The 24,929-nt window shown below is 38.5% G+C and overlaps 1 protein-coding gene across 2 annotated transcripts in view; it reads right to left on the bottom strand.

Moving 5' to 3' along the window:
* The window catches only part of LOC121944723 (spermatid perinuclear RNA-binding protein-like), a 141,576-nt gene that overhangs the window by 13,864 nt on the left and 102,783 nt on the right, over positions 1-24,929 (bottom strand). The gene's annotated exons all lie outside the window — the stretch shown is intronic.

The raw sequence follows: 24,929 nt of genomic DNA, 5'->3' as shown, positions 1-24,929 counted from the left end.
TTGCAAAAACGACCAAAAACACCATATTATGTCATTTTTAAAAAAATGACCCTAAAAGCAAGGCTTTAGTGTGGCGAAAAATGCCGAAAAATGACATGTCACAAAAACAGCTTAAAACTGCTGAAAACTGCATTAAAAAGCGTGATGAGACACACCATGACATAGAATGTTGCAAAAATGGCCAAAAAAACCCATAATATGTCACGTCAAGAAAATGACCCTAAAAGCAAGGCTATAGTATGGCAAAAATGTCGAAAAATTGGACGTTCCAAGAAGAGCCCAAAACTGCTGAAAACTGCATAAAATGGCGTGCTGAGACATGACATGGCATAGAATGTTGTAAAAATGACCAAAAACACCTCAATATGTCATGGCAAAAAAATGAACCAAAAACCAAGGCTATAGTACAGCAAAAAAGTCAAAAAATGGCATGTCCCAAAAACAGCTTAAAACACCTGGAAACTGCATAAAATAGCGTGCTAAGACGCGCCATGGCATAGAATGTTGCAAAAACGGTCAAAAACACCATAATTTTACATGTCAAAAAAATGACCCGAAAAGCAAGGCTATAGTATGGCAAAAGTGTTGAAAGATGGCATCTTCCAAAAACAGCTTAAAACACCTGGAAACTGCATAAAATAGCGTGCTAAGACGCGCCAAGGCATAGAATGTTGCAAAAACGGCCAAAAAGCACCGTAATATGGCATGTCAAAAAAATGACCCAAAAAGCAAGGCTATAGTATGGCAAAAATGTTGAAAAATGGCATCTCCCAAAAACAGCTTAAAACACCTGGAAACTGCATAAAATAGCGTGCTAAGACGCGCCATGGCATAGAATGTTGCAAAAACGGCCAAAAAGCACCGTAATATGGCATGTCAAAAAAATGACCCAAAAAGCAAGACTATAGTATGGCAAAAATGTTGAAAAATGGCATCTCCCAAAAAAAGCTTAAAACACCTGGAAACTGCATAAAATAGCGTGCTGAGTCGCGCCATGGCATAGAATGTTGCAAAAACGGTCAAAAACACCATAATTTTACATGTCAAAAAATGACCGAAAAGCAAGGCTATAGTATGGCAAAAATGTTGAAAAATGGCATCTCCCAAAAACAGCTTAAAACACCTGGAAACTGCATAAAATAGCGTGCTAAGACGCGCCATGGCATAGAATGTTGCAAAAACGGCCAAAAAGCACCGTAATACGGCATGTCAAAAAAATGACCCAAAAAGCAAGGTTATAGTATGGCAAAAATGTCTAAAAATGACATGTCCCAAAAACATCTTAAAACTGCATAAAATAGCATACTGAGACGTGCCATGGCATAGAATGTTGCAAAAACGGTCAAAAAAACCCATAATATGTCGTGTCAAGGAAATGACCCTAAAAGCAAGGCTATAGTATGGCAAAAATGGCAAAAAATTTGACGTCCCAAAAATAGCCCAAAACTGCTGAAAACTGCATAAAATAGCTTTTTGAGATGCGCCAAGGCATAGAATCTTGCAAAAATGGGCAAAAACACAATAACATGTCATGTCAAAAAAATGACCCGAATAGCAAGGCTATACTATGGCAAAAATGTCGAAAAATGACATGTCCCAAAAACATCTTAAAACTGCATAAAATAGCATACTGAGACGCGCCATGGCATAGCATGTTGCAAAAACGACCAAAAACACCATATTATGTCATTTTAAAAAAATGACCCTAAAAGCAAGGCTTTAGTGTGGCGAAAAATGCTGAAAAATGACATGTCACAAAAACAGCTTAAAACTGCTGAAAACTGCATTAAAAAGCATGATGAGACACACCATGACATAGAATGTTAAAAAAATGGCCAAAAAAACCCATAATATGTCACGTCAAGAAAATGACCCTAAAAGCAAGGCTATAGTATGGCAAAAATGTCGAAAAATTGGACGTTCCAAGAAGAGCCCAAAACTGCTGAAAACAGCATAAAATGGCATGCTGAGACATGACATGGCATAAGTGTTGTAAAAATGACCAAAAACACCTCAATATGTCATGGCAAAAAAATGAACCAAAAACCAAGGCTATAGTACAGCAAAAAAGTCAAAAAATGGCATGTCCCAAAAACAGCTTAAAACACCTGGAAACTGCATAAAATAGCGTGCTAAGACGCGCCATGGCATAGAATGTTGCAAAAACGGTCAAAAACACCATAATTTTACATGTCAAAAAAATGACCCGAAAAGCAAGGCTATAGTATGGCAAAAATGTTGAAAAATGGCATCTCCCAAAAACAGCTTAAAACACCTGGAAACTGCATAAAATAAGCGTGCTAAGGCAGCCATGGCATAGAATGTTGCAAAAACGGCCAAAAAGCACCGTAATATGGCATGTCAAAAAAATGACCCGAAAAGCAAGGCTATAGTATGGCAAAAATGTTGAAAAATGGCATCTCCCAAAAACAGCTTAAAACACCTGGAAACTGCATAAAATAGCGTGCTGGGTCGCGCCATGGCATAGAATGTTGCAAAAACGGTCAAAAACACCATAATTTTACATGTCAAAAAAATGACCCGAAAAGCAAGGCTATAGTATGGCAAAAATGTCTAAAAATGACATGTCCCAAAAACATCTTAAAACTGCATAAAATAGCATGCTGAGACGTGCCGTGGCATAGAATGTTGCAAAAACGGTAAAAAAAACCCATAATATGTCGTGTCAAGAAAATGACCCTAAAAGCAAGGCTATAGTATGGCAAAAATGGCAAAAAATTTGACGTCCCAAAAATAGCCCAAAACTGCTGAAAACTGCATAAAATAGCTTTTTGAGATGCGCCAAGGCATAGAATCTTGCAAAAATGGGCAAAAACACAATAATATGTCATGTCAAGAAAATGACCCTAAAAGCAAGGCTTTAGTATGGCGAAAAATGCCGAAAAATGACGTGTCCCCAAAAACAGCTTAAAACACCTGAAAATGTATATGATAGCGTGCTGAAACATGCCAGGGCAAAAAATGTAGCAATAACGGCCAAAAACGCCATAATATGTCATGTCAAAAAATGACCCAAAAAGCAAGGCTATACTATGGCAAAAAGGTTGAAAAATGACGTCCCAAAAACACCCGCTAACAGTTGAAAACCGCATAAATAGTGTGCTGAGATACGCCATAGCATAGAATGTTGCAAAAACAGCCCAAAACACCGTAATATGGCATGTTGCAAAAATGACCCAGACACGCCATAGAATTAATTGTTGCAAAAATTGCCACCATAATATAGCACGTACAGTACTATAGTACTCTACTATAGTATGCCGAAAAATGTCAAAACGACATGTCAAAAGAAAAACCAGAAACCATTTAAAATAGTATATCAAGACATTTCATAGTAAAAGAAAAAATACCAAAAACATTTCAATATAGCATGTCGAAAAAATGACAAAAATTTCATACTATAATATGGCAAAAAACTCACACCCAAATCCTAACCCAAGCTGCTCATCCTTCCTGAGGGAGATGAACCCCTACATGAACGAGCAAGCCGCCGCACCCTGTTTCATGAGCATGTTTAACATGTTCATGAATCAGCAGCAGCATTTGTTTTAGCATTCACTAACAGGAAACCACGTGCCGAGGGTCGGATATTCCCCAGCATCGGGAGGAGGAAGCTTCAACTCGAACATGACACCCCAAGCAGGACGAAGAAATTTCTACCTGAACACGCCCCCAAGATCAGGCAATGAAGAGGGACGGAGAGTGGACAGAGTGATGACGCGACAGACCTCCAGATAAAAGAGGAGTAACAGATAACTTTGTGTGCTTTTTGTAATTTGTCCTTGTCTTGTTAAGACTGTTAGATGGTATATGTAACTCCCATAAAAGGGAGTGAGGTAACTGTTGCATTTGATTTAAACTGTTGACATTTTATCTTTTAAATAAAGCCTGCCTTGAGCAGTTTTAACCTTTTTCTTCCAAACCGGGGTGTTCGTCTTTTCATCCTTCTGAGAAGCTGTGGTGAGTAGCTATGGTGAGTGGCTAAAAGACAAACACAAGACAAAAAAGAAACACGTTGCTGGGAAAAAGCGAGCTTTTAGTTTGCTACTTGGCTTTGGCCGACCAGGAGTGAAAATTCACAAAAAAAACAAAAAAGGGTAGTACTGGAAGTGCTGGCAGAGCTGCCCAAGAGGGGACGGACCAAAAACATCGTAATATAGCATGTTGTAAAAACTACTAAATATGCAATACTATAGTATGGCAAAAAGTGTCAAAATTTGACTTGTCCAAAACACACACAATGGCATAGAATGTTGCAAAACAAGCCAAAAACACGACAAAATGACATATCAAACGCAAGATCAAAAGGCAATACTATAACATGGCAAAAATGACAAAAATGAAATGTTCCAAAAACAGCTGCAAACTACGCGAAAAAGCATGCCTAGACACGCAATAGCATAGGATGTTGCAAAAATGACAATAAAAACAATATTATGGCATATTGAAAAAATGACTATAGAATGGCAAAAAATGTGAAAAAAATGTCATAAAAAAGTTGAAAAGCTCCTGAATACTGCATAAAATAGTTTGTTGTGACACACCATAGCATGGAGTGTTGCAAAGACCGCCTAAAACACTGTAATACAGCATATCGAAGAATGACCAAGAAAGAAATACTATTGTATGGAAAAAAATGTCATACTATAGTATTGCTTTTTGTCATGTTGTCATGCTTTTTTGACATGCCATATTAGGTTGTTTGTCATTTTTGTAACTTTTTGTGCCATGGCATGTCTCACCATGCTATTTTATGCAGTTTCCAGGTGTTTTAAGCTGTTTTTGGAAGATGCCATTTTTCAACATTTTTGCCATACTATAGCCTTGCTTTTTGGGTCATTTTTTTGACATGTAAAATTATGGTGTTTTTGACCGTTTTTGCAACATTCTATGCCATGGCACGACTCAGCACGCTATTTTATTCAGTTTCCAGGTGTTTTAAGCTGTTTTTGGGAGATGCCATTTTTCAACATTTTTGCCATACTATAGCCTTGCTTTTCGGGTCATTTTTTTGACATGTAAAATTATGGTGTTTTTGACCGTTTTTACAACATTCTATGCCATGGCGCGACTCAGCACGCTATTTTATGCAGTTTCCAAGTGTTTTAAGCTGTTTTTGGGAGATGCCATTTTCCAACATTTTTGCCATACTATAGCCTTGCTTTTCGGGTCATTTTTTTGACATGTAAAATTATGGTGTTTTTGACCGTTTTTGCAACATTCTATGCCATGGCGCGACTCAGCACGCTATTTTATGCAGTTTCCAGGTGTTTTAAGCTGTTTTTGGGAGATGCCATTTTTCAACATTTTGCCATACTATAGCCTTGCTTTTGGGTCATTTTTTGACATGTAAAATTATGGTGTTTTTGACCGTTTTGCAACATTCTGTGCCATGGCGCGTCTTAGCACGCTATTTTATGCAGTTTCCAAGTGTTTTAAGCTGTTTTTGGGAGATGCCATTTTCCAACATTTTTGCCATACTATTGCCTTGCTTTTCGGGTCATTTTTTTGACATGTCAAATTATGGTGTTTTTGACCGTTTTTGCAACATTCTATGCCATGGCGCGACTCAGCACGCTATTTTATGCAGTTTCCAGGTGTTTTAAGCTGTTTTTGGGAGATGCCATTTTTCAACATTTTTGCCATACTATAGCCTTGCTTTTTGGGTCATTTTTTTGACATGTCAAATTATGGTGTTTTTAACCGTTTTTACAGCATTCTATGTCATGGCGCGACTCAGCACGCTATTTTATGCAGTTTCCAAGTGTTTTAAGCTGTTTTTGGGAGATGCCATTTTCAAACATTTTTGCCATACTATAGCCTTGCATTTCGGTCTTTTTTTTTTGACATGTAAATTATGGTGCTTTTTGGCCATTTTGCAACATTCTATGCCATGGCGCGACTCAGCACGCTATTTTATGCAGTTTCCAGGTGTTTTAAGCTGTTTTTGGGAGATGCCATTTTTCAACATTTTGCCATACTATAGCCTTGCTTTTGGGTCATTTTTGACATGTAAAATTATGGTGTTTTTGACAGTTTTGCAACATTCTATGCCATGGCGCGACTCAGCACGCTATTTTATGCAGTTTCCAGGTGTTTTAAGCTGTTTTTGGGAGATGCCATTTTCAACATTTTGCCATACTATAACCTTGCTTTTGGGTCATTTTTTGACATGTCAAATTATGGTGTTTTTGACGTTTTTGCAACATTCTATGCCATGGCGCGACTCAGCACGCTATTTTATGCAGTTTCCAGGTGTTTTAAGCTGTTTTTGGGAGATGCCATTTTTCAACATTTTTGCCATACTATAGCCTTGCTTTTCGGGTCATTTTTTTGACATGCCATATTACGGTGCTTTTTGGCCGTTTTTGCAACATTCTATGCCATGGCGCGTCTTATACGCTATTTTATGCAGTTTCCAGGTGTTTTAAGCTGTTTTGGGAGATGCCATTTTCAACATTTTGCCATACTATAGCCTTGCTTTTCGGGTCAGTTTTTTGACATGCCATATTACGGTGCTTTTTGGCCGTTTTTGCAACATTCTATGCCATGGCGCGACTCAGCACGCTATTTTATGCAGTTTCCAGGTGTTTTAAGCTGTTTTTGAGAGATGCCATTTTTTAACATTTTTGCCATACTGTAGCCTTGCTTTTCGGGTCATTTTTTTGACATGTAAAATTATGGTGTTTTTGGCCGTTTTTGCAACATTCTATGCCATGGCGCTTCTGAGCACGCTATTTTATGCAGTTTCCAGGTGTTTTAAGCTGTTTTTGGGAGATGCCATTTTCCAACATTTTTGCCATACTATAGCCTTGCTTTTTGGGTCATTTTTTGACATGTCAAATTATGGTGTTTTTGGCTGTTGTTGCAACCTTCTATGCCATGGCGCGACTCAGCACGCTATTTTATGCAGTTTCCAGGTGTTTTAAGCTGTTTTTGGGAGATGCCATTTTTCAACATTTTTGCCATACTATAGCCTTGCTTTTTGGGTCATTTTTTTGACATGTAAAATTATGGTGTTTTTGACCGTTTTTGCAACATTCTATGCCATGGCACGACTCAGCACGCTATTTTATGCAGTTTCCAGGTGTTTTAAGCTGTTTTTGGGAGATGCCATTTTTCAACATTTTTGCCATACTATAGCCTTGCTTTTCGGGTCATTTTTTTGACATGTAAAATTATGGTGTTTTTGACCGTTTTTGCAACATTCTGTGCCATGGCGCAACTTAGCACGCTATTTCATGCAGTTTCAGGTGTTTTAAGCTGTTTTTGGGAGATGCCATTTTCAACATTTTTGCCATACTATAGCCTTGCTTTTGGGTCATTTTTTGACATGTAAAATTATGGTGTTTTTGACCGTTTTTACAACATTCTATGCCATGGCGCGACTCAGCACGCTATTTTATGCAGTTTCCAAGTGTTTTAAGCTGTTTTTGGGAGATGCCATTTTCCAACATTTTTGCCATACTATAGCCTTGCTTTTTGGGTCATTTTTTTGACATGCCATGTTACGGTGCTTTTTGGCCGTTTTTGCAACATTCTATGCCTTGGCGCGTCTTAGCACGCTATTTTATACAGTTTCCAGGTGTTTTAAGGTTTTTTTGGGAGATGCCATTTTTCTACATTTTTGCCATACTATAGCCTTGCTTTTTGGGTCATTTTTTTGACATGTAAAATTATGGTGTTTTTGGCCGTTTTTGCAACATTCTATGCCATGGCGCGACTCAGCACGCTATTTTATGCAGTTTCCAGGTGTTTTAAGCTGTTTTTGGGAGATGCCATTTTCCAACATTTTTGCCATACTATAGCCTTGCTTTTTGAGTCATTTTTTTGACATGCCATATTACGGTGCTTTTTGGCCGTTTTTGCAACATTCTATGCCATGGCGTGTCTTAGCACGCTATTTTATGCAGTTTCCAAGTGTTTTAAGCTGTTTTTGGGAGATGCGATTTTTCAACATTTTTGCCATACTATAACCTTGCTTTTCGGGTCATTTTTTTGACATGTAAAATTATGGTGTTTTTGGCCGTCATTGCAAGATTCTATGCCATGGCGCGACTCAGCACGCTATTTTATGCAGTTTCCAGGTGTTTTAAGCTTTTTTTGGGAGATGTCATTTTTCAACATTTTTGCCATACTATAGCCTTGCTTTTTGGGTCATTTTTTTGACATGTAAAATTATGGTGTTTTTGGCTGTTATTGCAACATTCTATGCCATGGCGCTTCTGAGCACGCTATTTTATGCAGTTTCCAGGTGTTTTAAGCTGTTTTTGGGAGATGCCATTTTTCAACATTTTTGCCATACTATAGCCTTGCTTTTGGGTCATTTTTTGACATGTCAAATTATGGTGTTTTGGCCGTTCTTGCAACATTCTATGCCATGGCGCGACTCAGCACGCTATTTTATGCAGTTTCCAGGTGTTTTAAGCTTTTTTTGGGAGATGCCATTTTTCAACATTTTTGCCATACTATAGCCTTGCTTTTCGGGTCATTTTTTTGACATGCCATATTACGGTGCTTTTTGGCCGTTTTTGCAACATTCTATGCCATGGCACGTCTTAGCACGCTATTTTATGCAGTTTCCAGGTGTTTTAAGCTGTTTTTGGGAGATGCCATTTTTCAACATTTTTGCCATACTATAGCCTTGCTTTTCGGGTCATTTTTTTGACATGTAAAATTATGGTGTTTTTGACCGTTTTTGCAACATTCTGTGCCATGGCGCAACTTAGCACGCTATTTTATGCAGTTTCCAAGTGTTTTAAGCTTTTTTTGGGAGATGCCATTTTTCAACATTTTTGCCATACTATAGCCTTGCTTTTCGGGTCATTTTTTTGACATGTAAAATTATGGTGTTTTGACCGTTTTGCAACATTCTATGCCATGGCGCGACTCAGCACGCTATTTTATGCAGTTTCCAGGTGTTTTAAGCTGTTTTTGGGAGATGCCATTTTTCAACATTTTGCCATACTATAGCCTTGCTTTTGGGTCATTTTTTGACATGTAAAATTATGGTGTTTTTGATCGTTTTTACAACATTCTGTGCCATGGCGCGACTTAGCACGCTATTTTATGCAGTTTCCAGGTGTTTTAAGCTGTTTTTGGGAGATGCCATTTTTCAACATTTTTGCCATACTATAGCCTTGCTTTTCGGGTCATTTTTTTGACATGTAAAATTATGGTGTTTTTGACCGTTTTTGCAACATTCTATGCCATGGCGCGACTCAGCACGCTATTTTATGCAGTTTCCAGGTGTTTTAAGCTGTTTTTGGGAGATGCCATTTTTCAACATTTTTGCCATACTATAGCCTTGCTTTTTGGGTCATTTTTTTGACATGTAAAATTATGGTGTTTTTGACCGTTTTTGCAACATTCTATGCCATGGCGCGTCTTAGCACGCTATTTTATGCAGTTTCCAGGTGTTTTAAGCTGTTTTTGGGAGATGCCATTTTTCAACATTTTTGCCATACTATAGCCTTGCTTTTTGGGTCATTTTTTTGACATGTAAAATTATGGTGTTTTTGACTGTTTTTGCAACATTCTATGCCATGGCGCGACTCAGCACGCTATTTTATGCAGTTTCCAGGTGTTTTAAGCTGTTTTTGGGAGATGCCATTTTTCAACATTTTTGCCATACTATAGCCTTGCTTTTCGGGTCATTTTTTTGACATGTAAAATTATGGTGTTTTTGACCGTTTTTGCAACATTCTATGCCATGGCGCGACTCAGCACGCTATCTTATGCAGTTTCCAAGTGTTTTAAGCTTTTTTTGGGAGATGCCATTTTTCAACATTTTTGCCATACTATAGCCTTGCTTTTAGGGTCATTTTTTGACATGCCAAATTATGGTGCTTTTGGCTGTTTTTGCAACATTCTGTGCCATGGCGCGTCTTAGCACGCTATTTTATGCAGTTTCCAGGTGTTTTAAGGTTTTTTTGGGAGATGCCATTTTTCTACATTTTTGCCATACTATAGCCTTGCTTTTTGGGTCATTTTTTTGACATGTCAAATTATGGTGTTTTTGACTGTTTTTGCAACATTCTATGCCATGGCGCGACTCAGCACGTTTTCTTATGCAGTTTCCAAGTGTTTTAAGCTTTTTTTGGGAGATGCCATTTTTTAACATTTTTGCCATACTATAGCCTTGCTTTTCGGGTCATTTCTTTGACATGTAAAATTATGGGGTTTTTGACCGTTTTTGCAACATTCTATGCCATGGCGCGACTCAGCACGTTTTCTTATGCAGTTTCCAAGTGTTTTAAGCTTTTTTTGGGAGATGCCATTTTTCAACATTTTTGCCATACTATAGCCTTGCTTTTTGGGTCATTTTTTTGACATGCCATGTTTCGGTGCTTTTTGGCCGTTTTTGCAACATTCTGTGCCATGGCGCGACTCAGCTCGCTATTTTATGCAGTTTCCAGGTGTTTTAAGCAGTTTTTGGGAGATGCCATTTTTCAACATTTTTGCCATACTATAGCCTTGCTTTTCGGGTCATTTTTGACATGTCAAATTATGGTGTTTTGACTGTTTTGCAACATTCTATGCCATGGCGACTCAGCACGCTATTTTATGCAGTTTCCAGGTGTTTTAAGCTGTTTTTGGGAGATGCCATTTTCAACATTTTTGCCATACTATAGCCTTGCTTTTCGGGTCGTTTTTTGACCTGCCATATTATGGTGCTTTTTGACCGTTTTGCAACATTCTATGCCATGGCGCCGACTCAGCACGCTATTTTATGCAGTTTCCAGGTGTTTTAAGCTGTTTTTGGGAGATGCCATTTTTCAACATTTTGCCATACTATAGCCTTGCTTTTCGGTCATTTTTTGACATGTAAAATTATGGTGTTTTTGACCATTTTTGCAACATTCTATGCCATGGCGCGACTCAGCTCGCTATTTTATGCAGTTTTCAAGTGTTTTAAGCTTTTTTTGGGAGATGTCATTTTTCAACATTTTTGCCATACTATAGCCTTGCTTTTTGGGTCATTTTTTTGACATGTAAAATTATGGTGTTTTTGGCTGTTATTGCAACATTCTATGCCATGGCGCGACTCAGCACGCTTATTTTATGCAGTTTCAGGTGTTTTAAGCTGTTTTTGGGAGATGCCATTTTTCAACATTTTTGCCATACTATAGCCTTGCTTTTGGGTCATTTTTTGACATGTAAAATTATGGTGTTTTTGACCGTTTTGCAACATTCTATGCCATGGCGCGACTCAGCACGCTATTTTATGCAGTTTCCAAGTGTTTTAAGCTGTTTTGGGAGATGCCATTTTCAACATTTTGCCATACTATAGCCTTGCTTTTCGGGTCATTTTTTTGACATGTAAAATTATGGTGTTTTTGACCGTTTTTGCAACATTCTATGCCATGGCGCGTCTTAGCACGCTATTTTATGCAGTTTCCAAGTGTTTTAAGCTGTTTTTGGGAGATGCCATTTTCAACATTTTTGCCATACTATAGCCTTGCCTTTCGGGTAATTTTTTTGACATGTCAAATTATGGTGTTTTTGACCGTTTTTGCAACATTCTATGCCATGGCGCGACTCAGCACGCTATTTTATGCAGTTTCCAGGTGTTTTAAGCTGTTTTTGGGAGATGCCATTTTTCAACATTTTTGCCATACTATAGCCTTGCTTTTCGGTCATTTTTTGACATGTAAAATTATGGTGTTTTTGACTGCTTTTTGCAACATTCTATGCCATGGCGCGACTCAGCACGCTATTTTATGCAGTTTCCAGGTGTTTTAAGCTGTTTTTGGGAGATGCCATTTTCAACATTTTTGCCATACTATAGCCTTGCTTTTCGGTCATTTTTTGACATGTAAAATTATGGTGTTTTTGACCGTTTTTGCAACATTCTATGCCATGGCTACTCAGCACGCTATTTTATGCAGTTTCCAGGTGTTTTAAGCTGTTTTGGGAGATGCCATTTTTCAACATTTTTGCCATACTATAGCCTTGCTTTTCGGGTCATTTTTTTGACATGTAAAATTATGGTGTTTTTGACCGTTTTTGCAACATTCTATGCCATGGCGCGACTCAGCACGCTATTTTATGCAGTTTCCAGGTGTTTTAAGCTGTTTTTGGGAGATGCCATTTTTCAACATTTTTGCCATACTATAGCCTTGCTTTTTGGGTCATTTTTTTGACATGTAAAATTATGGTGTTTTTGACCGTTTTTGCAACATTCTGTGCCATGGCGCAACTTAGCACGCTATTTTATGCAGTTTCCAAGTGTTTTAAGGTTTTTTGGGGGGATGCCATTTTTCAACATTTTTACCATACTATAGCCTTGCTTTTCAGGTCATTTTTTTGACATGTAAAATTATGGTGTTTTTGACCGTTTTTGCAACATTCTATGCCATGGCGACTCAGCACGCTATTTTATGCAGTTTCCAGGTGTTTTAAGCTGTTTTTGGGAGATGCCATTTTCAACATTTTGCCATACTATAGCCTTGCTTTTCGGGTCATTTTTTGACATGTAAAATTATGGTGTTTTGACCGTTTTGCAACATTCTGTGCCATGGCGCGACTCAGCACGCTATTTTATGCAGTTTCCAGGTGTTTTAAGCTGTTTTTGGGAGATGCCATTTTTCAACATTTTTGCCATACTATAGCCTTGCTTTTCGGGTCATTTTTTTGACATGTAAAATTATGGTGTTTTTGGCTGTTTTTGCAACATTCTATGCCATGGCGCGACTCAGCACGCTATTTTATGCAGTTTCCAGGTGTTTTAAGCTGTTTTTGGGAGATGCCATTTTTCAACATTTTTGCCATACTATAGCCTTGCTTTTTGGGTCATTTTTTTGACATGCCATATTACGGTGCTTTTTGACCGTTTTTGCAACATTCTATGCCATGGCGCAACTCAGCACGCTATTTTATGCAGTTTCGAAGTATTTTAAGCTTTTTTGGGGGGATGCCATTTTCAACATTTTGCCATACTATAGCCTTGCTTTTTGGGTCATTTTTTGACATGTAAAATTATGGTGTTTTTGACCGTTTTGCAACATTCTATGCCATGGCGGCGACTCAGCACGCTATTTTATGCAGTTTCCAGGTGTTTTAAGCTGTTTTTGGGAGATGCCATTTTTCAACATTTTTGCCATACTATAGCCTTGCTTTTGGGTCATTTTTTGACATGTAAAATTATGGTGTTTTTGACCGTTTTGCAACATTCTATGCCATGGCGCGACTCAGCACGCTATTTTATGCAGTTTCCAGGTGTTTTAAGCTGTTTTTGGGAGATGCCATTTTCAACATTTTTGCCATACTATAGCCTTGCTTTTCGGTCATTTTTTGACATGCCAAATTATGGTGTTTTTGACCGTTTTGCAACATTCTATGCCATGGCGCGACTCAGCACGCTATTTTATGCAGTTTCCAGGTGTTTTAAGCTTTTTTGGGAGATGCCATTTTTCAACATTTTTGCCATACTATAGCCTTGCTTTGGGTCATTTTTTGACATGCCAAATTATGGTGCTTTTGACCGCTTTTGCAACATTCTGTGCCATGGCGCAACTTAGCACGCTATTTTATGCAGTTTCCAGGTGTTTTAAGCTGTTTTTGGGAGATGCCATTTTTCAACATTTTTGCCATACTATAGCCTTGCTTTTTGGGTCATTTTTTTGACATGTAAAATTATGGTGTTTTTGACAGTTTTTGCAACATTCTATGCCATGGCGCGACTCAGCACGCTATTTTATGCAGTTTCCAGGTGTTTTAAGCTGTTTTTGGGAGATGCCATTTTTCAACATTTTGCCATACTATAGCCTTGCTTTTCGGTCATTTTTTGACATGTAAAATTATGGTGTTTTTGACCGTTTTGCAACATTCTATGCCATGGCGACTCAGCACGCTATTTTATGCAGTTTCCAGGTGTTTTAAGCTGTTTTTGGGAGATGCCATTTTCAACATTTTTGCCATACTATAGCCTTGCTTTTGGTCATTTTTTGACATGTAAAATTATGGTGTTTTTGACCGTTTTGCAACATTCTTTGCCATGGCGCGACTCAGCACGCTATTTTATGCAGTTTCCAAGTGTTTTAAGCTGTTTTTGGGAGATGCCATTTTTCAACATTTTTGCCATACTATAGCCTTGCTTTTCGGGTCATTTTTTTGACATGTAAAATTATGGTGTTTTTGGCCGTTTTTGCAACATTCTATGCCATGGCGCGACTCAGCACGCTATTTTATGCAGTTTCCAGGTGTTTTAAGCTGTTTTTGGGAGATGCCATTTTTCAACATTTTTGCCATACTATAGCCTTGCTTTTCGGGTCATTTTTTTGACATGTAAAATTATGGTGTTTTTGGCTGTTTTTGCAACCTTCTATGCCATGGCGCGACTCAGCACGCTATTTTATGCAGTTTCCAGGTGTTTTAAGCTGTTTTTGGGAGATGCCATTTTTCAACATTTTTGCCATACTATAGCCTTGCTTTTTGGGTCATTTTTTTGACATGCCATATTACGGTGCTTTTTGGCCATTTTTGCAACATTCTATGCCATGGCGCGACTCAGCTCGCTATTTTATGCAGTTTTCAAGTGTTTTAAGCTTTTTTTGGGAGATGTCATTTTTCAACATTTTTGCCATACTATAGCCTTGCTTTTGGTCATTTTTTGACATGTAAAATTATGGTTTTTTTGGCCGTTTTTGCAACATTCTATGCCATGGCGCGACTCAGCACGCTATTTTATGCAGTTTCCAGGTGTTTTAAGCTGTTTTTGGGAGATGCCATTTTTCAACATTTTTGCCATACTATAGCCTTGCTTTTCGGGTCATTTTTTTGACATGTAAAATTATGGTGTTTTTGACCGTTTTTGCAACATTCTATGCCATGGCGCGACTCAGCACGCTATTTTATGCAGTTTCCAGGTGTTTTAAGCTGTTTTTGGGAGATGCCATTTTTCAACATTTTTGCCATACTATAGCCTTGCTTTTTGGGTCATTTTTTTGACATGCCATGTTATGGTGCTTTTGACCGTTTTGCAACATTCTATGCCATGGCGCGACTCAGCACGCTATTTTATGCAGTTTCCAGGTGTTTTAAGCTGGTTTTGGGAGATGCCATTTTTCAACATTTTTGCCATACTATAGCCTTGCTTTTTGGGTCATTTTTTTGACATGTCAAATTATGGTGTTTTTGACCGTTTTTGCAACATTCTATGCCATGGCTGACCTTAGCACGCTATTTTATGCAGTTTCCAGGTGTTTTAAGCTGTTTTGGGAGATGTCATTTTTCAACATTTTTGCCATACTATAGCCTTGCTTTTCGGGTCATTTTTTTGACATGTAAAATTATGGTGTTTTTGACCGTTTTTGCAACATTCTATGCCATGGCGCGACTCAGCACGCTATTTTATGCAGTTTCCAGGTGTTTTAAGCTGTTTTTGGGAGATGCCATTTTTCAACATTTTTGCCATACTATAGCCTTGCTTTTTGGGTCATTTTTTTGACATGTAAAATTATGGTGTTTTTGACCGTTTTTGCAACATTCTATGCCATGGCGCGACTCAGCACGCTATTTTATGCAGTTTCCAGGTGTTTTAAGCTTTTTTTGGGAGATGCCATTTTTCAACATTTTTGCCATACTATAGCCTTGCTTTTTGGGTCATTTTTTGACATGCCAAATTATGGTGCTTTTGGCCGTTTTGCAACATTCTATGCCATGGCGACTCAGCACGCTATTTTATGCCGTTTCCGAGTGTTTTAAGCAGTTTTTGGGAGATGCCATTTTTCAACATTTTTGCCATACTATAGCCTTGCTTTTTGGGTCATTTATTTGACATGTAAAATTATGGTGTTTTTGGCCGTTTTTGCAACATTTTATGCCATGGCGCGTCTTAGCACGCTATTTTATGCAGTTTCCAGGTGTTTTAAGGTGGTTTTGGGAGATGCCATTTTTCAACATTTTTGCCATACTATAGCCTTGCTTTTTGGGTCATTTTTTTGACATGCCATATTACGGTGCTTTTTGGCCATTTTTGCAACATTCTATGCCATGGCGCGACTCAGCACGCTATTTTATGCAGTTTTCAGGTGTTTTAAGCAGTTTTGGGAGATGCCATTTTTCAACATTTTGCCATACTATAGCCTTGCTTTTCGGTCATTTTTTGACATGTCAAATTATGGTTTTTTTGACCGTTTTTGCAACATTCTATGCCATGGCGGACTCAGCACGCTATTTTATGCAGTTTCCAGGTGTTTTAAGCTGTTTTTGGGAGATGCCATTTTTCAACATTTTTGCCATACTATAGCCTTGCTTTTCGGGTCATTTTTTTGACATGTCAAATTATGGTGTTTTTGACCGTTTTTGCAACATTCTATGCCATGGCGCGACTCAGCACGCTATTTTATGCAGTTTCCAAGTGTTTTAAGCTGTTTTTGGGAGATGCCATTTTCCAACATTTTTGCCATACTATAGCCTTGCTTTTTCGGTCATTTTTTGACATGTAAAATTATGGTGTTTTGGCCGTTTTGCAACATTCTATGCCATGGCGCGTCTCAGCACGCTATTTTATGCAGTTTCCAGGTGTTTTAAGCTGTTTTTGGGAGATCCCATTTTCAACATTTTTGCCATACTATAGCCTTGCTTTTTGGGTCATTTTTTTGACATGTAAAATTATGGTGTTTTTGGCCGTTTTTGCAACATTCTATGCCATGGCGCGACTCAGCACGCTATTTTATGCAGTTTCCAGGTGTTTTAAGCTGTTTTTGGGAGATGCCATTTTTGAACATTTTTGCCATACTATAGCCTTGCTTTTCGGGTCATTTCTTTGACATGTAAAATTATGGGGTTTTTGACCGTTTTTGCAACATTCTATGCCATGGCCGACTCAGCACGCTATTTTATGCAGTTTCCAGGTGTTTTAAGCTGTTTTTGGGAGATGCCATTTTTCAACATTTTTGCCATACTATAGCCTTGCTTTTCGGGTCATTTTTTTGACATGTAAAATTATGGTGTTTTTGACCGTTTTTGCAACATTCTGTGCCATGGCGGCGACTCAGCACGCTATTTTATGCAGTTTCCAGGTGTTTTAAGCTGTTTTGGGAGATGCCATTTTCAACATTTTGCCATACTATAGCCTTGCTTTTTGGGTCATTTTTGACATGCCAAATTATGGTGCTTTTTGGCCGTTTTGCAACATTCTATGCCATGGCGCGACTCAGCACGCTATTTTATGCAGTTTCAGGTGTTTTAAGCTGTTTTGGGAGATGCCATTTTTCAACATTTTGCCATACTATAGCCTTGCTTTTGGGTCATTTTTTTGACATGTAAAATTATGGTGTTTTTGGCCGTTTTTGCAACATTCTATGCCATGGCGCGACTCAGCACGCTATTTTATGCAGTTTCCAGGTGTTTTAAGCTGTTTTTGGGAGATGCCATATTTCAACATTTTTGCCATACTATAGCCTTGCTTTTTGGGTCATTTTTTGATATGTAAAATTATGGGCTTTTTGCCCGTTTTTGAAACATTCTCTGCCATGGCGTGTCTCAGCAGGCTATTTTATGCAGTTTCCAGGTGTTTTAAGCTGTTTTTGGGAGATGCCATTTTCAACATTTTGCCATACTATAGCCTTGCTTTTCGGTCATTTTTTGACATGTCAAATTATGGTGTTTTTGGCCGTTTTTGCAACATTCTATGCCATGGCGCGACTCAGCACGCTATTTTATGCAGTTTCCAAGTGTTTTAAGCTTTTTTGGGAGATGCCATTTTCAACATTTTTGCCATACTATAGCCTTGCTTTTGGGTCATTTTTTGACATGCCATATTACGGTGCTTTTTGGCCGTTTTGCAACATTCTATGCCATGGCGACTCAGCACGCTATTTTATACAGTTTCCAGGTGTTTTAAGGTTTTTTTGGGAGATGCCATTTTTCTACATTTTTGCCATACTATAGCCTTGCTTTTTGGGTCATTTTTTTGACATGTAAAATTATGGTGTTTTTGACTGTTTTTGCAACATTCTATGCCATGGCGCGACTCAGCACGCTATTTTATGCAGTTTCCAGGTGTTTTAAGCTGTTTTTGGGAGATGCCATTTTTCAACATTTTTGCCATACTATAGCCTTGCTTTTCGGGTCATTTTTTTGACATTTAAAATTATGGTGTTTTTGACCGTTTTGCAACATTCTATGCCATGGCGCGACTCAGCACGCTATTTTATGCAGTTTCCAGGTGTTTTAAGCTGTTTTGGGAGATGCCATTTTTCAACATTTTTGCCATACTATAGCCTTGCTTTTCGGGTCATTTTTTTGACATGTCAAATTATGGTGCTTTTTGGCCGTTTTTGCAACATTCTATGCCATGGCGCAACTAAGCACGCTATCTTATGCAGTTCCCAAGTGTTTTAAGCTTTTTTTGGGAGATGCCATTTTTCAACATTTTTGCCATACTATAGCCTTGCTTTTCGGGTCATTTTTTGACATGTCAAATTATGGTGTTTTTGACCGTTTTTGCAACATTCTATGCCATGGCGCGACTCAGCACGCTATTTTATGCAGTTTCCAGGTGTTTTAAGCTGTTTTTGGGAGATGCCATTTTTCAACATTTTTGCCATACTATAGCCTTGCTTTTCGGGTCATTTTTTTGACATGTAAAATTATGGTGTTTTTGACCGTTTTTGCAACATTCTGTGCCATGGCGCGACTCAGCACGCTATTTTATGCAGTTTCCAAGTGTTTTAAGCTTTTTTTGGGAGATGCCATTTTTCAACATTTTTGCCATACTATAGCCTTGCTTTTTCGGTCATTTTTTTGACATGCCATATTACGGTGTTTTTGGCCGTTTTGCAACATTCTATGCCATGGCGCGACTCAGCACGCTATTTTATGCAGTTTCCAGGTGTTTTAAGCTGTTTTGGGAGATGCCATTTTTCAACATTTTTGCCATACTATAGCCTTGCTTTTCGCGTCATTTTTTTGACATGTAAAATTATGGTGTTTTTGACCGTTTATGCAACATTCTGTGCCATGGCGCGACTCAGCACGCTATTTTATGCAGTTTCCAAGTGTTTTAAGCTGTTTTGGGAGATGCCATTTTCAACATTTTTGCCATACTATAGCCTTGCTTTTCGGGTCATTTTTTTGACATGTAAAATTATGGTGTTTTTGACCGTTTTTGCAACATTCTATGCCATGGCGCGACTCAGCACGCTATTTTATGCAGTTTCCAGGTGTTTTAAGCTTTTTTTGGGAGATGCCATTTTTCAACATTTTTGCCATACTATAGCCTTGCTTTTCGGGTTATTTTCTTGGCATGTCAAATTATGGTGTTTTTGGCTGTTATTGCAACATTCTATGCCATGGCGCGACTCAGCACGCTATCTTATGCAGTTTCCAAGTGTTTTAAGCTTTTTTTGGGAGATGCCATTTTTCAACATTTTTGCCATACTATAGCCTTGCTTTTGGGTCATTTTTTGACATGCCATATTATGGTGCTTTTGGCCGTTTTGCAACATTCTATGCCATGGCGCGACTCAGCACGCTATTTTATGCAGTTTCAGGTGTTTTAAGCTGTTTTGGGAGATGCCATTTTTCAACATTTTTGCCATACTATAGCCTTGCTTTTTGGGTCATTTTTGACATGTAAAATTATGGTGTTTTGGCCGTTTTTGCAACATTCTATGCCATGGCGCGACTCAGCACGCTATCTTATGCAGTTTCCAAGTGTTTTAAGCTGGTTTTGGGAGATGCCATATTTCAACATTTTTGCCATACTATAGCCTTGCTTTTTGGGTCATTTTTTGACATGTAAAATTATGGTGTTTTTGACCGTTTTTGCAACATTCTATGCCATGGCGCGTCTTAGCACGCTATTTTATGCAGTTTCCAGGTGTTTTAAGCTGTTTTTGGGAGATGCCATTTTTCAACATTTTTGCCATACTATAGCCTTGCTTTTCGCGTAATTTTTTTGACATGTCAAATTATGGTGTTTTTGGCTGTTGTTGCAACCTTCTATGCCATGGCGCGACTCAGCACGCTATTTTATGCAGTTTCCAGGTGTTTTAAGCTGTTTTTGGGAGATGCCATTTTTCAACATTTTGCCATACTATAGCCTTGCTTTTGGTCATTTTTTGACATGCCAAATTATGGTGCTTTTTGGCCGTTTTGCAACATTCTATGCCATGGCGCAACTCAGCACGCTATCTTATGCAGTTTCCAAGTGTTTTAAGCTGGTTTTGGGAGATGCCATATTTCAACATTTTTGCCATACTATAGCCTTGCTTTTTGGGTCATTTTTTTGACATGCCATGTTTCGGTGCTTTTTGGCCGTTTTTGCAACATTCTGTGCCATGGCGCGACTCAGCTCGCTATTTTATGCAGTTTCCAGGTGTTTTAAGCTGTTTTTGGGAGATGCCATTTTTCAACATTTTTGCCATACTATAGCGTTGCTTTTTGGGTCATTTTTTTGACATGTCAAATTATGGTGTTTTTGACCGTTTTTGCAACATTCTATGCCATGGCGCGACTCAGCAGACTATTTTATGCAGTTTCCAGGTGTTTTAAGCTGTTTTTGGGAGATGCCATTTTTCAACATTTTTGCCATACTATAGCCTTGCTTTTTGGGTCATTTTTTTGACATGCCATGTTACGGTGCTTTTTGGCCGTTTTTGCAACATTCTATGCCATGGCGACTCAGCACGCTATTTTATGCAGTTTCCAGGTGTTTTAAGCTGTTTTTGGGAGATGCCATTTTCAACATTTTGCCATACTATAGCCTTGCTTTTCGGGTCATTTTTTGACATGTAAAATTATGGTGTTTTTGACCGTTTTGCAACATTCTATGCCATGGCGACTCAGCACGCTATTTTATGCAGTTTCCAGGTGTTTTAAGCTGTTTTTGGGAGATGCCATTTTTCAACATTTTTGCCATACTATAGCCTTGCTTTTCGGGTCATTTTTTTGACATGTAAAATTATGGTGTTTTTGACCGTTTTTGCAACATTCTATGCCATGGCGCGACTCAGCACGCTATTTTATGCAGTTTCCAGGTGTTTTAAGCTGTTTTTGGGAGATGCCATTTTTCAACATTTTGCCATACTATAGCCTTGCTTTTGGTCATTTTTTGACATGTCAAATTATGGTGTTTTTGGCCGTTTTGCAACATTCTATGCCATGGCGACTCAGCACGCTATTTTATGCAGTTTCCAGGTGTTTTAAGCTGTTTTTGGGAGATGCCATTTTTCAACATTTTGCCATACTATAGCCTTGCTTTTGGGTCATTTTTTGACATGCCATATTACGGTGCTTTTTGGCCGTTTTTGCAACATTCTATGCCATGGCGCGACTCAGCACGCTATTTTATGCAGTTTCCAGGTGTTTTAAGCTGTTTTTGTGAGATGCCATTTTTCAACATTTTTGCCATACTATAGCCTTGCTTTTGGGTCATTTTTTGACATGTAAAATTATGGTGTTTTTGACCGTTTTGCAACATTCTGTGCCATGGCGCGACTCAGCACGCTATTTTATGCAGTTTCCAAGTGTTTTAAGCTTTTTTTGGGAGATGCCATTTTTCAACATTTTTGCCATACTATAGCCTTGCTTTTCGGGTTATTTTCTTGGCATGTCAAATTATGGTGTTTTTGGCTGTTATTGCAACATTCTATGCCATGGCGCGACTCAGCACGCTATCTTATGCAGTTTCCAGGTGTTTTAAGGTTTTTTTGGGAGATGCCATTTTTCAACATTTTGCCTTACTGTAATCTTGCTTTTTTGGTCATTTTTTGACATGTAAAATTATGGTGATTTTGACCGTTTTGCAACATTCTATGCCATGGCGCGACTCAGCACGCTATTTTATGCAGTTTCAGGTGTTTTAAGCTGTTTTTGGGAGATGCCATTTTCAACATTTTTGCCATACTATAGCCTTGCTTTTCGGGTCATTTTTTTGACATGCCGTATTACGGTGCTTTTTGACCGTTTTTGCAACATTCTATGCCATGGCGACTCATACGCTATTTTATGCAGTTTCCAGGTGTTTTAAGCTGTTTTTGGGAGATGCCATTTTTCAACATTTTTGCCATACTATAGCCTTGCTTTTCGGGTCATTTTTTGACATGTAAAATTATGGTGTTTTTGACCGTTTTTGCAACATTCTATGCCATGGCGCGACCAGCACGCTATTTTATGCAGTTTCCAGGTGTTTTAAGCTGTTTTTGGGAGATGCCATTTTTCAACATTTTTGCCATACTATAGCCTTGCTTTTCGGGTCATTTTTTGACATGTCAAATTATGGTGTTTTTGGCCGTTTTGCAACATTCTATGCCATGGCGACTCAGCACGCTTATTTTATGCAGTTTCCAGGTGTTTTAAGCTGTTTTTGGGAGATGCCATTTTCAACATTTTGCCATACTATAGCCTTGCTTTTTGGGTCATTTTTGACATGCCAAATTATGGTGTTTTGGCCGTTTTGCAACATTCTATGCCATGGCGCTTCTTAGCACGCTATTTTATGCAGTTTCCAGGTGTTTTAAGCTGTTTTTGGAGATGCCATTTTCAACATTTTGCCATACTATAGCCTTGCTTTTGGGTCATTTTTTGACATGTAAAATTATGGTGTTTTGGCCGTTTTGCAACATTCTATGCCATGGCGCGACTCAGCACGCTATTTTATGCAGTTTCCAGGTGTTTTAAGCTGTTTTTGGGAGATGCCATTTTTCAACATTTTTGCCATACTATAGCCTTGCTTTTCGGGCCAGTTTTTTGACATGCCATATTACGGTGCTTTTTGGCCGTTTTTGCAACATTCTATGCCATGGCGCGTCTTAGCACGCTATTTTATGCAGTTTCCAGGTGTTTTAAGCTGTTTTTGGGAGATGCCATTTTTCAACATTTTTTGCTATCCTATGGCCTTGCTTTTGGGTCATTTTTTGACATGTAAAATTATGGTGTTTTTGACCGTTTTGCAACATTCTATGCCATGGCGCGACTCAGCACGCTATTTTATGCAGTTTCCAGGTGTTTTAAGCTGTTTTTGGGAGATGCCATTTTCAACATTTTGCCATACTATAGCCTTGCTTTTTGGGTCATTTTTTGACATGTAAAATTATGGTGTTTTTGGCCGTTTTGCAACATTCTATGCCATGGCGCGACTCAGCACGCTATTTTATGCAGTTTCCAGGTGTTTTAAGCTGTTTTTGGGAGATGCCATTTTTCAACATTTTTGCCATACTATAGCCTTGCTTTTCGGGTCATTTTTTTGACATGTCAAATTATGGTGTTTTTGGCCGTTTTTGCAACATTCTATGCCATGGCGCGACTCAGCACGCTATTTTATGCAGTTTCCAGGTGTTTTAAGCTGTTTTTGAGAGATGCCATTTTTTAACATTTTTGCCATACTATAGCCTTGCTTTTTGGGTCATTTTTTTGACATGCCATATTACGGTGCTTTTTGACCGTTTTTGCAACATTCTATGCCATGGCGCGACTCAGCACGCTATTTTATGCAGTTTCCAGGTGTTTTAAGCTGTTTTTGGGAGATGCCATTTTTCAACATTTTTGCCATACTATAGCCTTGCTTTTAGGGTCATTTTTTGACATGTAAAATTATGGTGTTTTTGACCGTTTTGCAACATTCTATGCCATGGCGCGACTCAGCACGCTATTTTATGCAGTTTCCAGGTGTTTTAAGCTGTTTTTGGGAGATGCCATTTTTCAACATTTTGCCATACTATAGCCTTGCTTTTCGGGTCATTTTTGACATGCCATATTACGGTGCTTTTTGACCGTTTTTGCAACATTCTATGCCATGGCGCGACTCAGCACGCTATTTTATGCAGTTTCCAGGTGTTTTAAGCTGTTTTTGGGAGATGCCATTTTTCAACATTTTTGCCATACTATAGCCTTGCTTTTCGGGTCATTTTTTTGACATGTAAAATTATGGTGTTTTTGACCGTTTTTGCAACATTCTATGCCATGGCGCGACTCAGCACGCTATTTTATGCAGTTTCCAGGTGTTTTAAGCTGTTTTTGGGAGATGCCATTTTCAACATTTTTGCCATACTATAGCCTTGTTTTTCGCGTAATTTTTTTGACATGTCAAATTATGGTGTTTTTGGCTGTTGTTGCAACCTTCTATGCCATGGCGCGACTCAGCACGCTATTTTATGCAGTTTCCAGGTGTTTTAAGCTGTTTTTGGGAGATGCCATTTTCAACATTTTTGCCATACTATAGCCTTGCTTTTGGGTCATTTTTTGACATGCCAAATTACGGTGCTTTTTGGCTTTTTGCAACATTCTATGCCATGGCCGACTCTTAGCACGCTATTTTATGCAGTTTCCAGGTGTTTTAAGGTTTTTTTGGGAGATGCCATTTTTCTACATTTTTGCCATACTATAGCCTTGCTTTTTGGGTCATTTTTTGACATGTAAAATTATGGTGTTTTTGACCGTTTTGCAACATTCTATGCCATGGCACGACTCAGCACGCTATTTTATGCAGTTTCCAGGTGTTTTAAGCTGTTTTTGGGAGATGCCATTTTTCAACATTTTTGCCATACTATAGCCTTGCATTTCGGTCATTTTTTGACATGTAAAATTATGGTGTTTTTGACGTTTTGCAACATTCTATGCCATGGCGACTCAGCACGCTATTTTATGCAGTTTCAGGTGTTTTAAGCTGTTTTTGGGAGATGCCATTTTCAACATTTTGCCATACTATAGCCTTGCTTTTGGTCATTTTTGACATGTAAAATTATGGTGTTTTTGACCGTTTTTGCAACATTCTGTGCCATGGCGCGACTCAGCACGCTATTTTATGCAGTTTCCAGGTGTTTTAAGCTGTTTTTGGGAGATGCCATTTTTCAACATTTTTGCCATACTATAGCCTTGCTTTTCGGGTCATTTTTTTGACATGTAAAATTATGGTGTTTTTGGCCGTTTTGCAACATTCTATGCCATGGCGGCGACTC

The sequence above is a fragment of the Plectropomus leopardus genome, chromosome 4, assembly GCF_026936395.1.
Source record: "Plectropomus leopardus strain MGB_pleo_1.0 chromosome 4, ASM2693639v1, whole genome shotgun sequence".
Classification (NCBI taxonomy): Eukaryota; Metazoa; Chordata; class Actinopteri; order Perciformes; family Serranidae; genus Plectropomus; species Plectropomus leopardus.
Note: the sequence above shows the minus strand (reverse complement) of the source record. Positions and strands in the feature narration are given on the sequence as shown.